Below are 11,568 nucleotides of genomic sequence, written 5' to 3' on the forward strand. Positions count from 1 at the left end.
AGTGCCCTTTGTAGTGAAATGTATACAAGAATTTTTGGCCCAAAACATCCTGAGTGCCATGATTGGACGCTTGGGCTCGGTGCTGTGGTGATTCACCTGCTGACTGTTTGGCAACTCTCTTGCCACTCGAGACTCTCTTGCCACTATTCTCCGCGCAAGTCGTTGATCAGTCGTTACCATAGCTTGCATTGCATGGATTGTCGCCCATGGCTCCCGTATATTGTGTCTTCGCTCTCCCCATCCTATTGAAGCTCGTAGTCGTCCGATGCTAGGCCCCACTATTTCCTTGCTTTGTTATCCCGCCGCCTCCATCCACTCATCAGCCACTTGCCCATGGCCATCTCCCATTTGGTCTGCGCAATTACTTGAAGCTATCGAGTTTTCGTGTGGCCATGCCCTATTTGGTCTACACAATTACTTGAAGCCAGTGAAGGGGGCACTCCGTATGGCGGAGGACAATGCCAGAAGGGTGGTGGGTTGGGGCGACACCTACCTCCTCCTACCTCTTGAGATGCTACTCCCAGAGAGAGAGAGAGAGAGAGAGAGAGAGAGAGAGAGAGAGAGAGAGAGGAAAGAAGAGAAGTTTTTGCATTGCAGGAGGAGGAGGAGGAAAACAAAAAACAACTCAACTGCATTGTAGGGGAAGGCTCCTTAGAGAGAGAGAGAGAGAGAGAGAGAGAGAGAGAGAGAGAGAGAGAGAGAGAAAGAGAATGGTGCATCCCCATCAGAAGGCTCTTGGAGAGAGAAAGAGAGCGCTCTAGGATATGGGAGATGCAACCGGCACAAAACGGCAAAAGCAAGTGATGGGGGATCAGAAGGTGTGGCAAAGCAGCACAGGAAGGTCGAGTAACAACAGGTAAGGGTGTGAGAACGAATTAACATGTGGGTTCCGCATGTCAAGGAAGGTGGTGAGATCTCAGTATATCTGCCCTCCTGCAAGTCAAGGGAACTCGTGCTGACACTCAAAACCTCTCGCCGTGAGTGGAGGTGCAACTCAAAATCTCCCGTGGTGCCTATGAGAGAGAGAGAGAGAGAGAGAGAAGGGGCTGACGTGGCGGCTGGATTTCCAACCACGTGGAGAACCTTTTTAAGCTTGCATTGCCGTGGAGATAACTGAAAGGGGAAGGCGATGATCAAGCGATCAATGACCTGCGCAGAGTGACCTAAGTTATCCAGCGGGCTTGCGCAGAGCGAGGGAAGTTGCCTCCTGCCTGCTGCCTCGGCTGAGCGAGCGAAGTTCTCTAGTGAGATGTTCCACCAGCAGCAGCACGATCTCATCTCGTCTTCCGGCCCCACGGAGGCCGAGCTGGCCAGCGATGGCGAATTAACGAAATTCTTAGCTAACGCGGCCGGATCAGTTGAAGAAAGCCCAGATGAGTCCATGCTTCGTGCGGAGGTCCTTGGTCATCTTGACCAGGTTGTCAAAGAATGGGTGAAGCACGTGACCAGAAGCAGAGGCTTCAGCCCCCCGTTTGTTGCGCAGGCAAATGCCAAGATCTTCACGTTTGGTTCGTATCGGCTCGGTGTGCACTGTCCGGCGCAGACATCGATGCCCTCTGTGTTGGCCCTCGACATGCTACTCGAGAGGAAGATTTCTTCATCCTGCTTCATGACATGCTCAGGGAAATGCCCCAAGTCACAGAGCTTCATCCCGTCCCAGAAGCCCATGTTCCTCTTCTCAAATTCAAGTTCCAAGGCATTTCAGTAGATCTGTTGTATGCAAGGCTTGCGCTTTGGGTCATTCCAGAGGACCTGGACCTATCTCATGACTCCATTCTATGCAATGTTGATGAGCAAAGCGTGCGAAGTCTGAATGGATGTCGGGTTACTGACCGCATACTGCGCCTTGTTCCGAACATTCTGGCATTTCGCACCACTCTCCGGTGTATCAAGCTTTGGGCCAGAAGACGAGGAGTATATTCAAATGTCATGGGCTTTCTTGGCGGAGTGAATTGGGCTTTGTTGGTGGCTCGCATTTGCCAGTTGTACCCAAATGCTGTACCCAGCATGCTGCTTTCCAGGTTCTTCCGAGTTTATACGCAATGGAGATGGCCATGCCCTGTCATGCTATGTGAGATCGAACAAGGGACGCCGTCGCTGGGCCTCCCTGTCTGGGATCCTCAAAAGAACCCACGGGACAGGACACATTTGATGCCCATCATAACCCCTGCATATCCATGCATGAACTCTAGCTACAATGTCTCCGCCAGTACTCTGCAGGTCATAAGGGACCAATTTGAGAATGCCAACCAGATCTGCAAGGCTGTGGAGATGAGGCAGGCAAAATGGAGTGCGCTTTTTGACACTTTCCCGTTTTTTGAGGCTTACAATAACTACCTGCAGATTGATACAATGGCCATAGATGAGGATGACCTGCGTACATGGAAGGGTTGGGTGGAATCGCGTCTCAGACAGTTGACACTGAGGATCGAGCGCGATACAAAGCTTCTCTTGCAGTGCCATCCCTATTCCTGCGAATTTGTAGATAAGTCTAAACAAGCACAACGTCACACAGCCTTTTTCATGGGATTGCAGCGTGGCCGTGGAGGTGTTCCCGTTCAAGTCGAAGGCCAGCAGCAGTTCCATATACAGGGGGCTGTTGCAGAGTTTAGGCATGCAGTCAATAGTTATTGCCACAGAAAGCCTGGCATGGAAGTTCATGTTTCCCACATACGAAGGAAGCAGATCCCGCCATTTGTTTTCCCTGGTGGTGTGCGCCCGTCAAGGCCGCAAAAGCCTTTAGTTTTGGGTCTCCCAGAACTGGAATCATTGAGCAACTCTCCACCATCTTCACATACGCAGGAAGGCCAAGCTGGGGGTGAACGTGATGAGTCGAGAAACTCTTTACCAAAGCGACAGAAGGCCCGTCTGATTGACTGTACTGGGCTCAGGCCAACTCATTCATCACGCATCTTTCCTTCAAGGAGGCAAGAAGATGCATGCACAGATTATGTGAACGATTTTCTGTGTCATGACATTAAGTGGCCAGCAGGCAAAGCTTCAGACAAGCTGTCAGATCCATCAAAGAAACGGAAATGGGCTGCCGATGCCGACAGAACAAACTCGGGCAGATGTGAAGAGGGAAATGAACGAGGCGATTCTTTTGTGCCGAGAACTGGAACAGAAAACGAGCAGTATTTCACTGCTCTGAGAAGTGGGTTTGCTAATGTTTGTGTGATGAGTGGTTCTAACAGCAAACGAGTTTGTGTGAGCATACCAATTCTGCCTCCATCAAGGCATGATCAAACTGAGAGTGGCTCAGTCGATGAGTTAGAGTGAGGTAAAGGATGGTGCTACTCCCCGTCAGAGTCCAGGAGGCTACCTCTTGAGTTGCCTGTATTTGCAAGCAGACTGACCTGGGAATAGGTCTTTTTGTTTACACATTCTCTGTAAACATTTTTTTGATTAACTAATGCAATAATCAAAATTTTCACAATTTTAGTCTCCTTGAGGATGTAACTAACATTTGTGTTACTCTCTTTTGAACTCATTTGTCCACCAAGTGACATGCCACTCTCTTTTGAACTGATCTGCATTGAGCGTCGCAACTAGTCTTGCTTGGTTGGCCTTGTGTGGTGTAGTTAATGTGTGAAATATACTGCCTATTTACTGGCTCATTCCTAATAAAATTCGAGATTCATCGCAGCCCTCCGTTTAGTGTCGTTTCTCTTGCAGAATCTATACTGCCTATTTATTGGCTCATTTTCAATAAAATTCGAGATTCATCGCAACCCTCCGTTTAGTATCGTTTCTCTTGCAGAATCTAGTGTTGTAGCCCTTGGATGGGTGCCACATCAGCATGCATAATAAATTTCAAGTCTTGCAAATGATTGTCTCACATAGCAGCAGTGGGAATATGAACCAGCGTTCTCCATGTCAGCCCATCAGAATTTGAAACATGCAGCCAATCATTGCCTACATAATTTGCTATTTGCGCAACTGTTCAGGCGGTCCGGGGCAAGCAGCAAGGAAGTGGCCTCTAAGCACCACCTAGGCTCCTGTGTCGCTCAAAAAAAAATATATGGATGGTCAAAAGACCAAACCAAACCCACACGAAACCAAAACAAAGGGCACCACCTAACTAGAATGAGTTAGGACATATCAAAACGTGAACATTACACTTGAGCTTACCCACATCTTTGTACGATCATCCCCATCATACATCCTAACATACCAAATGAAGAGACTTACTTGCGACAATTCATGAAACAAACTCACAAAGGCACTAACACTTGAGCATAAATAGACGCACGCACATACACAATCACAAACCAATTGATGATTTTGTTACTCTAGTGAGGGATCTCCAATCCAACCTCAACTTAGACCAACAAAGTACCACCAATGCTCAACACCTTCAACAACAAAAACTCTCAAAGGAACATACACAAGTGTTATCACAAGTAGACGTTTCCAATTGTTGCGGTAAGCTAAAGAAGATTCCAAAATGAGCACCAATTTGTGAATTGTCAAGAGATTTATGAGATAATGAGAATATGTGTGCCCAAATCCAATTGTTATAGATAGATAAGTAGACCATACAAATGGAGAGCTTAGCTCTGGCGATTATCTCGACATAAGGACTTGACACGAGGGCTTCCTCACACACTTAAGTAGCTAAAACTCTTCTTCTTTCAATTGATAAAACCCGTACCTCAAAGTGATGTAGAAGTGCTCTATTTATAGCATTTCCAAGTGGATTATCTCTAAGCATAAGTATGCTTATTTGTGTGGCTAATTAAGTTTAGGGTTTTTTGAATTCTTTATATGGTGGGACTACTTTGTCTTCTCTATTTACATTGAGTGAGAATAGGAGAAGAGAAATAACTTATAGGGTTGAATGGAGGTGTTTCTATCTACATGGGGTCTCCATTTTTTAAAAGGCGAAATTGGATGGGCAAATTGCATACAAGTTAGTAGTTAGTGAGTTAGTAGTTATAATATTTACAAGCGAGACACAAACGTGCCAAATGGATAATTTACAAAGGGAATGCTCAAATGAGCGTAATAGGAAAAGTGATTTTATGGAATGGTTATATACAAGGATGAGTTTGAAAGGATAAGAAACCTTTTACTGCTCGCAACGCCTTGTCTTTTGTCGCTCCGATGCTTGATCCGTGGCGAGGTTTTGTCGGCTTGCGTAATTAGGGTGCTTGCGGGAGATTAAGTTGATGAAGAAAATGTACACAAACAGTTTTTTGCTGATTTTTTAGATTTTTTGGAAGAAGAGATCAATCATATCTCTTCATTGATAATTATTAGGTAAGTAGTTAGGGTAGATGAGTGTTTAAAGCTTTCATGGAAGGTATGTAAGAGTGGAGGTGATAAGGATTAATTGTACTTAGAGGGGGGAGAGAGTGTTTGTAGGTTTGAATAGAATGGAGATAGAAATGAGAGTTTATGTGGGTAAAGAGAAGAGTGAGGGTGAAGCATTTTGGACCAAGACAGCAAAACTGGGGTCCACCAAAAGGCCCATAAAAAATCGCTCATAGCTTCAAAAAATGCGAAATAAATTTTGCCAGAAACCTCAGCTCACGAGCTATAACTTTGTAGTTTTGTGCAAATTCCAACTCGGAGTAGAGGACACCTTCCAAGAATAGATATGAGCTTGCCTTCTCCATGAGCCTCCGCTTTTGAGCCTTTGTGAAGCCTTGTGGAAACTCGCCCTCTAGGATAAAGCTCACAATGGGAGCCAATGACTCCATCCCTTGGTACCTTGGTTGCTTTACTGCTGCTACTGCCAGGATGAATTGCACTTCACTCTCATCGCATGCAACTGCCTTTTGGGCAAGCAAATCAGCAACTTCATTTTGTTTCCTAGGAATATGATACAATTGCACTTCTTCAAATTGATTGAAGAGTCTACGGATGGCTTGAACCTTTTTCCTTAGCCTTTCATTTTTACAAGCCCAAATACCAAGAATTTGCTTGACAATAAGAAGTGCATCCTGTTTTACCATGAGACGCCGTATCTTTTGAGAGACACACACCTCAATCCATGGAGTAGTATGTCGTATTCTGCTTCATTGTTTCTCGTGGAATCGGGCAACTTCACATGCTTTTTCATAACAACTTCACCATTTGAATCATGCAAAACAAGCCCTCTCCCAGCTTTTCCTGTGGCCTTCCTAAATGCTCCATCAAAAACCAACGTGAATGCATTAGGTAAACTTTTAGGTGGTGGTAAAGGTAGGGTTTTCACTTCAGGCACTTTGATGTCTCTTTCATGCACTCTATAGGTGAGAATCCTTGCTAATTGTGCACGCACACTGTCCTCTACCTTGAAAGAGTATTGGAACTCTTGCAACTCCATGATCCATTTTGAAATCTTGGTACTTAGAGTCATTTGAGATGACACCCAAGGAAACAAGTTTTCAGCAGTGAGTATGATAAAAGGTTTTGGCAAGAGATATGATCTAAACTTTCTTACTACAAAGACGAGAGAAAGCATCATAGACTCTGCTTCTGTGTAGTTATTTTCAAGTGCATTCATGACCCTGCTAGCAAAGTACACAGGCCGCATCCTAGTGCTATATGGATCTTGTTGTAACAAAACTGCACCCAATGTTTCCTTACCCAATTCACATTCTTTGAGCTGACAAAGAATGTGAATTTCCAACATGGAGGCATAAGTGTTGGTAGTTCTGACAAAACCATTTTGATACAAGTAAAAGTACTCTTCAAGCTCATCAGACCATGCAAACTCTACTTGCTGTGTCAACTTTTGAAGGGGGTGAAGTAACTCTGATGCCAAGTGAAAGCCAAAATTGAGGCGATCCGGGGCAAGAAACAAAAGAGTGGCCTCTAAGCACCACCTAGGCTCCCATGTCGCTCAAAAAAATATATATGGATGGCCAAAAGACCAAACCAAACCCACACAAAACCAAGACAAAGGGCACCACCTAACTAGAATGAGTTAGGACATATCAAAACGTGAACATTACACTTGAGCTTACACACATCTTTGTACGATCATCCCCATCATACATCCTAACATACCAAATGAAGAAACTTACCTGCGACAATTCATGAAACAAACTCACAAAGGCACTAACACTTAAGCATAAATAGACGCACGCACGTACACAATCACAAACCAATTGATGATTTTGTCACTCTAGTGAGGGATCTCCAATCCAACCTCAACTTAGACCAACAAAGTACCACCAATGCTCAACACCATCAACAACAAAAACTCTCAAAGGAAAATACACAAGTGTTATCACAAGTAGACGTTTCCAATTGTTGAGGTAAGCTAAAGAGGATTCCAAAATGAGCACCAATTTGTGAATTGTCAAGAGATTTAGGAGATAATGAGAATATGTGTGCCCAAATCCAATTGTTATAGATAGATAAGTAGACCATACAAATGGAGAGCCTAGCTCTGAGGATTATCTCGACATAAGGACTTGACACGAGGGCTTTCTCACACACTTAAGTAGCTAAAGCTCTTCTTGTCTCAATTGATAAGCCCCGTACCTCAAAGTGATGTAGAAGTGCTCTATTTATAGCATTTCCAAGTGGATTATCTCTAGGCATAAGTATGCTTATTTGTGTGACTAATTAGGTTTAGGGTTTTTTGAATTCTTTATATGGTGGGACTACTTTGTCTTCTCTATTTACATTGAGTGAGAATAGGGAGAAGAGAAATAACTTATAGGGTTGAATGGAGGTGTTTCTATCTACATGGGGTCTCCATTTTTTAAAAGGCGAAATTGGATGGGCAAATTGCATACAAGTTAGTAGTTAGTGAGTTAGTAGTTATAATATTTACAAGTGAGGCACAAACGTGCCAAATGGATAATTTACAAAGGGAATGCTCAAATGAGCATAATAGGAAAAGTGATTTTATGGAATGGTTATATACAAGGATGAGTTTGAAAGGATAAGAAACCTGTTACTGCTCGCAACGCCTTGTCGTTTGCCGCTCCAATGCTTGATCCGTGGCGAGGTTTTGTTGGCTTGCGTAATTAGGGTGCTTGCGGGAGATTAAGTTGATGAAGAAGATGCACACAATCAGTTTTTTGCTGATTTTTTAGATTTTTTGGAAGAAGAGATCAATCATATCTCTTCATTGATAATTACTAGGTAGGTAGTTAGGGTAGATGTGTGTTTATAGCTTTCATGGAAGGTATGTAAGAGTGGAAGTGATAAGGATTAGTTGTACTTAGAGGGGGGAGAGAGTGTTTGTAGGTTTGAATAGAATGGAGATGGAAATGAGAGTTTGTGTGGGTGAAGAGGAGAGTGAGGGTGAAGCATTTTGGACCAAGACAACAAAACTGGGGTCCACCAAAAGGCCCATAAAAAATCGCTCATAGCTTCAAAAAATGCGAAATAAATTTTGTCAAAAGCCTCAGCTCACGAGCTACAACTTTGTAGTTTTGTGCAAAGTCCAACTCGGAGTGGAATCATGCATGAAAATTCGCCCAAAAACATGTAAATTTTTCTCCCTCTCAAAGTCTTCCAAGTGGGGTCCTTGGTTGTTGAACTTGCATATATTCCAATCGGTGAGGCATGAGGGCATCACATGGATCCTTAATAATGCTCCATTGTGTCCATGAAAAATTATTATTGAATTTGGTGATGATATGCACGATAACAAGTGTACAAGCTAAGGTACATGATTATAGTAATAAAATATAAATAATATGTATATAAAATATAAAAGTAAAATAAAATAAGATAAGATAATATACAAAAGATGTATGCTAAAATATATATTGTTATATTTTCTTACAATAGGTGGAGTGAAAAAATAATATTTACAATTTTACACAATGTGAAAGGAAAAAGTACACTATAGTTAACTAGCGTGAATAAAAAATTGGAATCTCATGGATAAGTAAAATAGAAATATATAAATGAATAAATACACTCTCTTGAGATGTAAATATAAAATTTACAAAAATCACTATATCGTAAAAACACGACACACACCTAGTGAAATAGTAGGTGGGTAGGGAAAAAAATACTCACACCTAGTTACATAAAAGGGGATGGGGAAAAAATATGTGAAAATAAATTTTTTGTTTTTATAAAATCACACTCTTAATATTGATGCCCTTTAAAACAAAGGAAAGAAATATTTACATAAATACTAAGGGCAGTAATACTTTTTTGGATCCAACCCTACTTAGGTAATTAGTAAAGGTGGAGTTTTATGGTTAGGACACACTTTAGAGAAATATACACATTTATGAGCACACCATATCCACTATAGCGTGGTATCACACACATGAAGAAAAATAAGATATGTACAATCTTTGAGTTAGCACGTGGGTAGAGTTAAAAGGTTAGTAGTGATGGAGTGAGGCTAAAAATGTAACTTTTTAATAGCGAAAAGCAGTTATCACTGTGTTGCCTCCCTCCCCTGTGCAGCCTATGCTTTGGCATCCACATGTAAACTCTTTAATGGCCCCCACGCTCCTGGATTTGACGGCCGGGAATGGTTGCCTTCTGACCATTCTCATAATCAGGGTGACCAGTAGGCTCCTGGCCTCCACCGATCGCCCATGATTAACGAGAATGGTCAGTAGGCGACCATTCCCTACACCTTGACTGAGTTGTACACCATAGTGAGACCGTGTGTTGGCTTGAAAAGAGAGAGAGAGAGAGAGAGAGAGAGAGAGAGAGAGAGAGAGAGATAGAGAGTCGCTTTTAGTTGCAACATTCTACCTTCTATCACACAACTTGGCTTACTACCTATCACCAACCTTCTAGAGTATACTAAATTGATATTGCTATTGAAATAAAAAAGTAGTACTTACTCATATTAGTTTATTTTTAAAATATTAGTTTATTTTTAAAAAGATACTATGGGTAGATTGCATGATAACTTTTTTCTAAGGTAAAACGATAAATCAAAACAAACATAGAAGCTTCATTTGAACAAGTTTATATGGAAAAAGTCTTGCCTTCGAGGAGTTACAAAAGAAAAAGAAAACACTAGTTACACTTTTCATACTAAGGAAATAAAAGTAAAATAAAAAACTAGAAAGTGCATCATTTACGTGAGTGCCATACAGAAATATGGTGGAGAATCGGTACAATGTCTTTCTAAATCTATAAGAAACGGAAGTCTTGCCCTTCTTGTAGTCCATTTCCTACTACATAGGCATGGTATTCAAGAACAAGATAACAAACATGAGTTTCTCTTTACTAATTTGGTAATCAAGTCCTTGACATGGCCACATGAAATTTTCTCTTGTAATTTCGTATGTTAGTCCTTGCCACCGCTATATTTTGCAATCAACATTTTTTGAGAGGTTACATTTTAGATAGAAAGTTGGTTAAGAACTTTAGGTGTTTTTCTAAAGGGACGCAAGTTGGCGTACATATTCGAACAAAGTATTGCCAAGCACAACATGTTTCTCCAATAGCCATTGACTAGCAATGTCGTAGTGAATTCTCTCAACCATGTGAAGGTCTTGCATAAGTAGCACACATGATAGCCTCAAGCCAAAACAAATGTGGCAAAGCTTAACTCTTGACCATACACCACGCCACTTTGTAAGCAACCTATTTTTCCTTTCAGCAACACCATTTTGTTGAGGTGTATACGTCATTGTACATTGGTGTTTTATCCCATAACTAGCCCTAAATGCATTAAACTCATGAGACATATACTTCCCCCTTAAATCTGAACAAAGGGTGATCATAGTACAGTTAGAGACCTTTTCAGCCATAGCGAGAAATTGCTTGAAGCACATGGCCAAACCTTGAGCATTCGTCTCATAGGTTTCATAAACACTAAAGCCTCCACCTTCTCAAGATCGGCCTCTATACCATTTTGTAAGACCCCATGACCTAACAAATGAGCTCCAAGTTGACCAACTTACACTTCTTTGGATTAATTGACCACTTTCCTTGTGCGGTCTTAGGAAACACAGTTTCAGCTTTGATAGATGCTCAACCTTGGAACTGTAGTGTTGTTTATATGTCCTCCGTAAACATCCTGATAAAATTACTTAGATAAGGTCCAAACACCTTGTTAATCCAATCTTGGAAAGTTATCTAAGAATTAACCAAACTATAAGGAATCCTGCGATAGGCAAAACATCCCCATGGAGAAATAAATGTAGTATTCACATTAGGAAGGGAATGGGGTATAATAGGGCCTCTTTATTTGACATGGGATTAAAAATGGGATTAAGGAATGAGCAAACGGGGGAGTGCCATGTGGACTAAAATGGTGGGTGTGACAGGTCCTTTAAGTGAGTGGTCAAACTTATAGGCGTAGAGGTGGAGTCGTCTTTTCTTTATTAATAAAATGAAAAAATAAGAAAGTTTGAACCTTTCTCCATAAAGTTGGGGTAAAAACCCACTCTTTCTCTCTCTAGAGGCTACTGTCTCTCCCTCCCTAAAAGGGGGTGTTGCAAAAAACATGCTGTCATTCTCTCTATCCTCTTTTCTCTCTCTAAGGCTGCCATATCTACTCTCTCTCTCCTCTAGCTATGAGACCTACATCTCCTTCTTCAGGCCCACTTTTCCCTTCAAATACCTCTTGCAATAGAGGTTTGAAACCTCCCTTCTCCATTGATCACTCAGCCTCATCTTCACACCTCTACA

The 11,568-nt window shown here is 42.0% G+C and overlaps 1 pseudogene; it reads left to right on the top strand.

The window, feature by feature from the left end:
* The first annotated feature begins 1,112 nt into the window (after positions 1-1,112).
* Positions 1,113-3,444, top strand: LOC147426044 (nuclear poly(A) polymerase 4 pseudogene; annotated as a pseudogene).
* Positions 3,445-11,568: the final 8,124 nt, after the last annotated feature.

Source organism: Adiantum capillus-veneris, chromosome 24 (genome assembly GCF_014529385.1).
Source record: "Adiantum capillus-veneris isolate H3 chromosome 24, ASM1452938v2, whole genome shotgun sequence".
Taxonomy (NCBI): Eukaryota; Viridiplantae; Streptophyta; class Polypodiopsida; order Polypodiales; family Pteridaceae; genus Adiantum; species Adiantum capillus-veneris.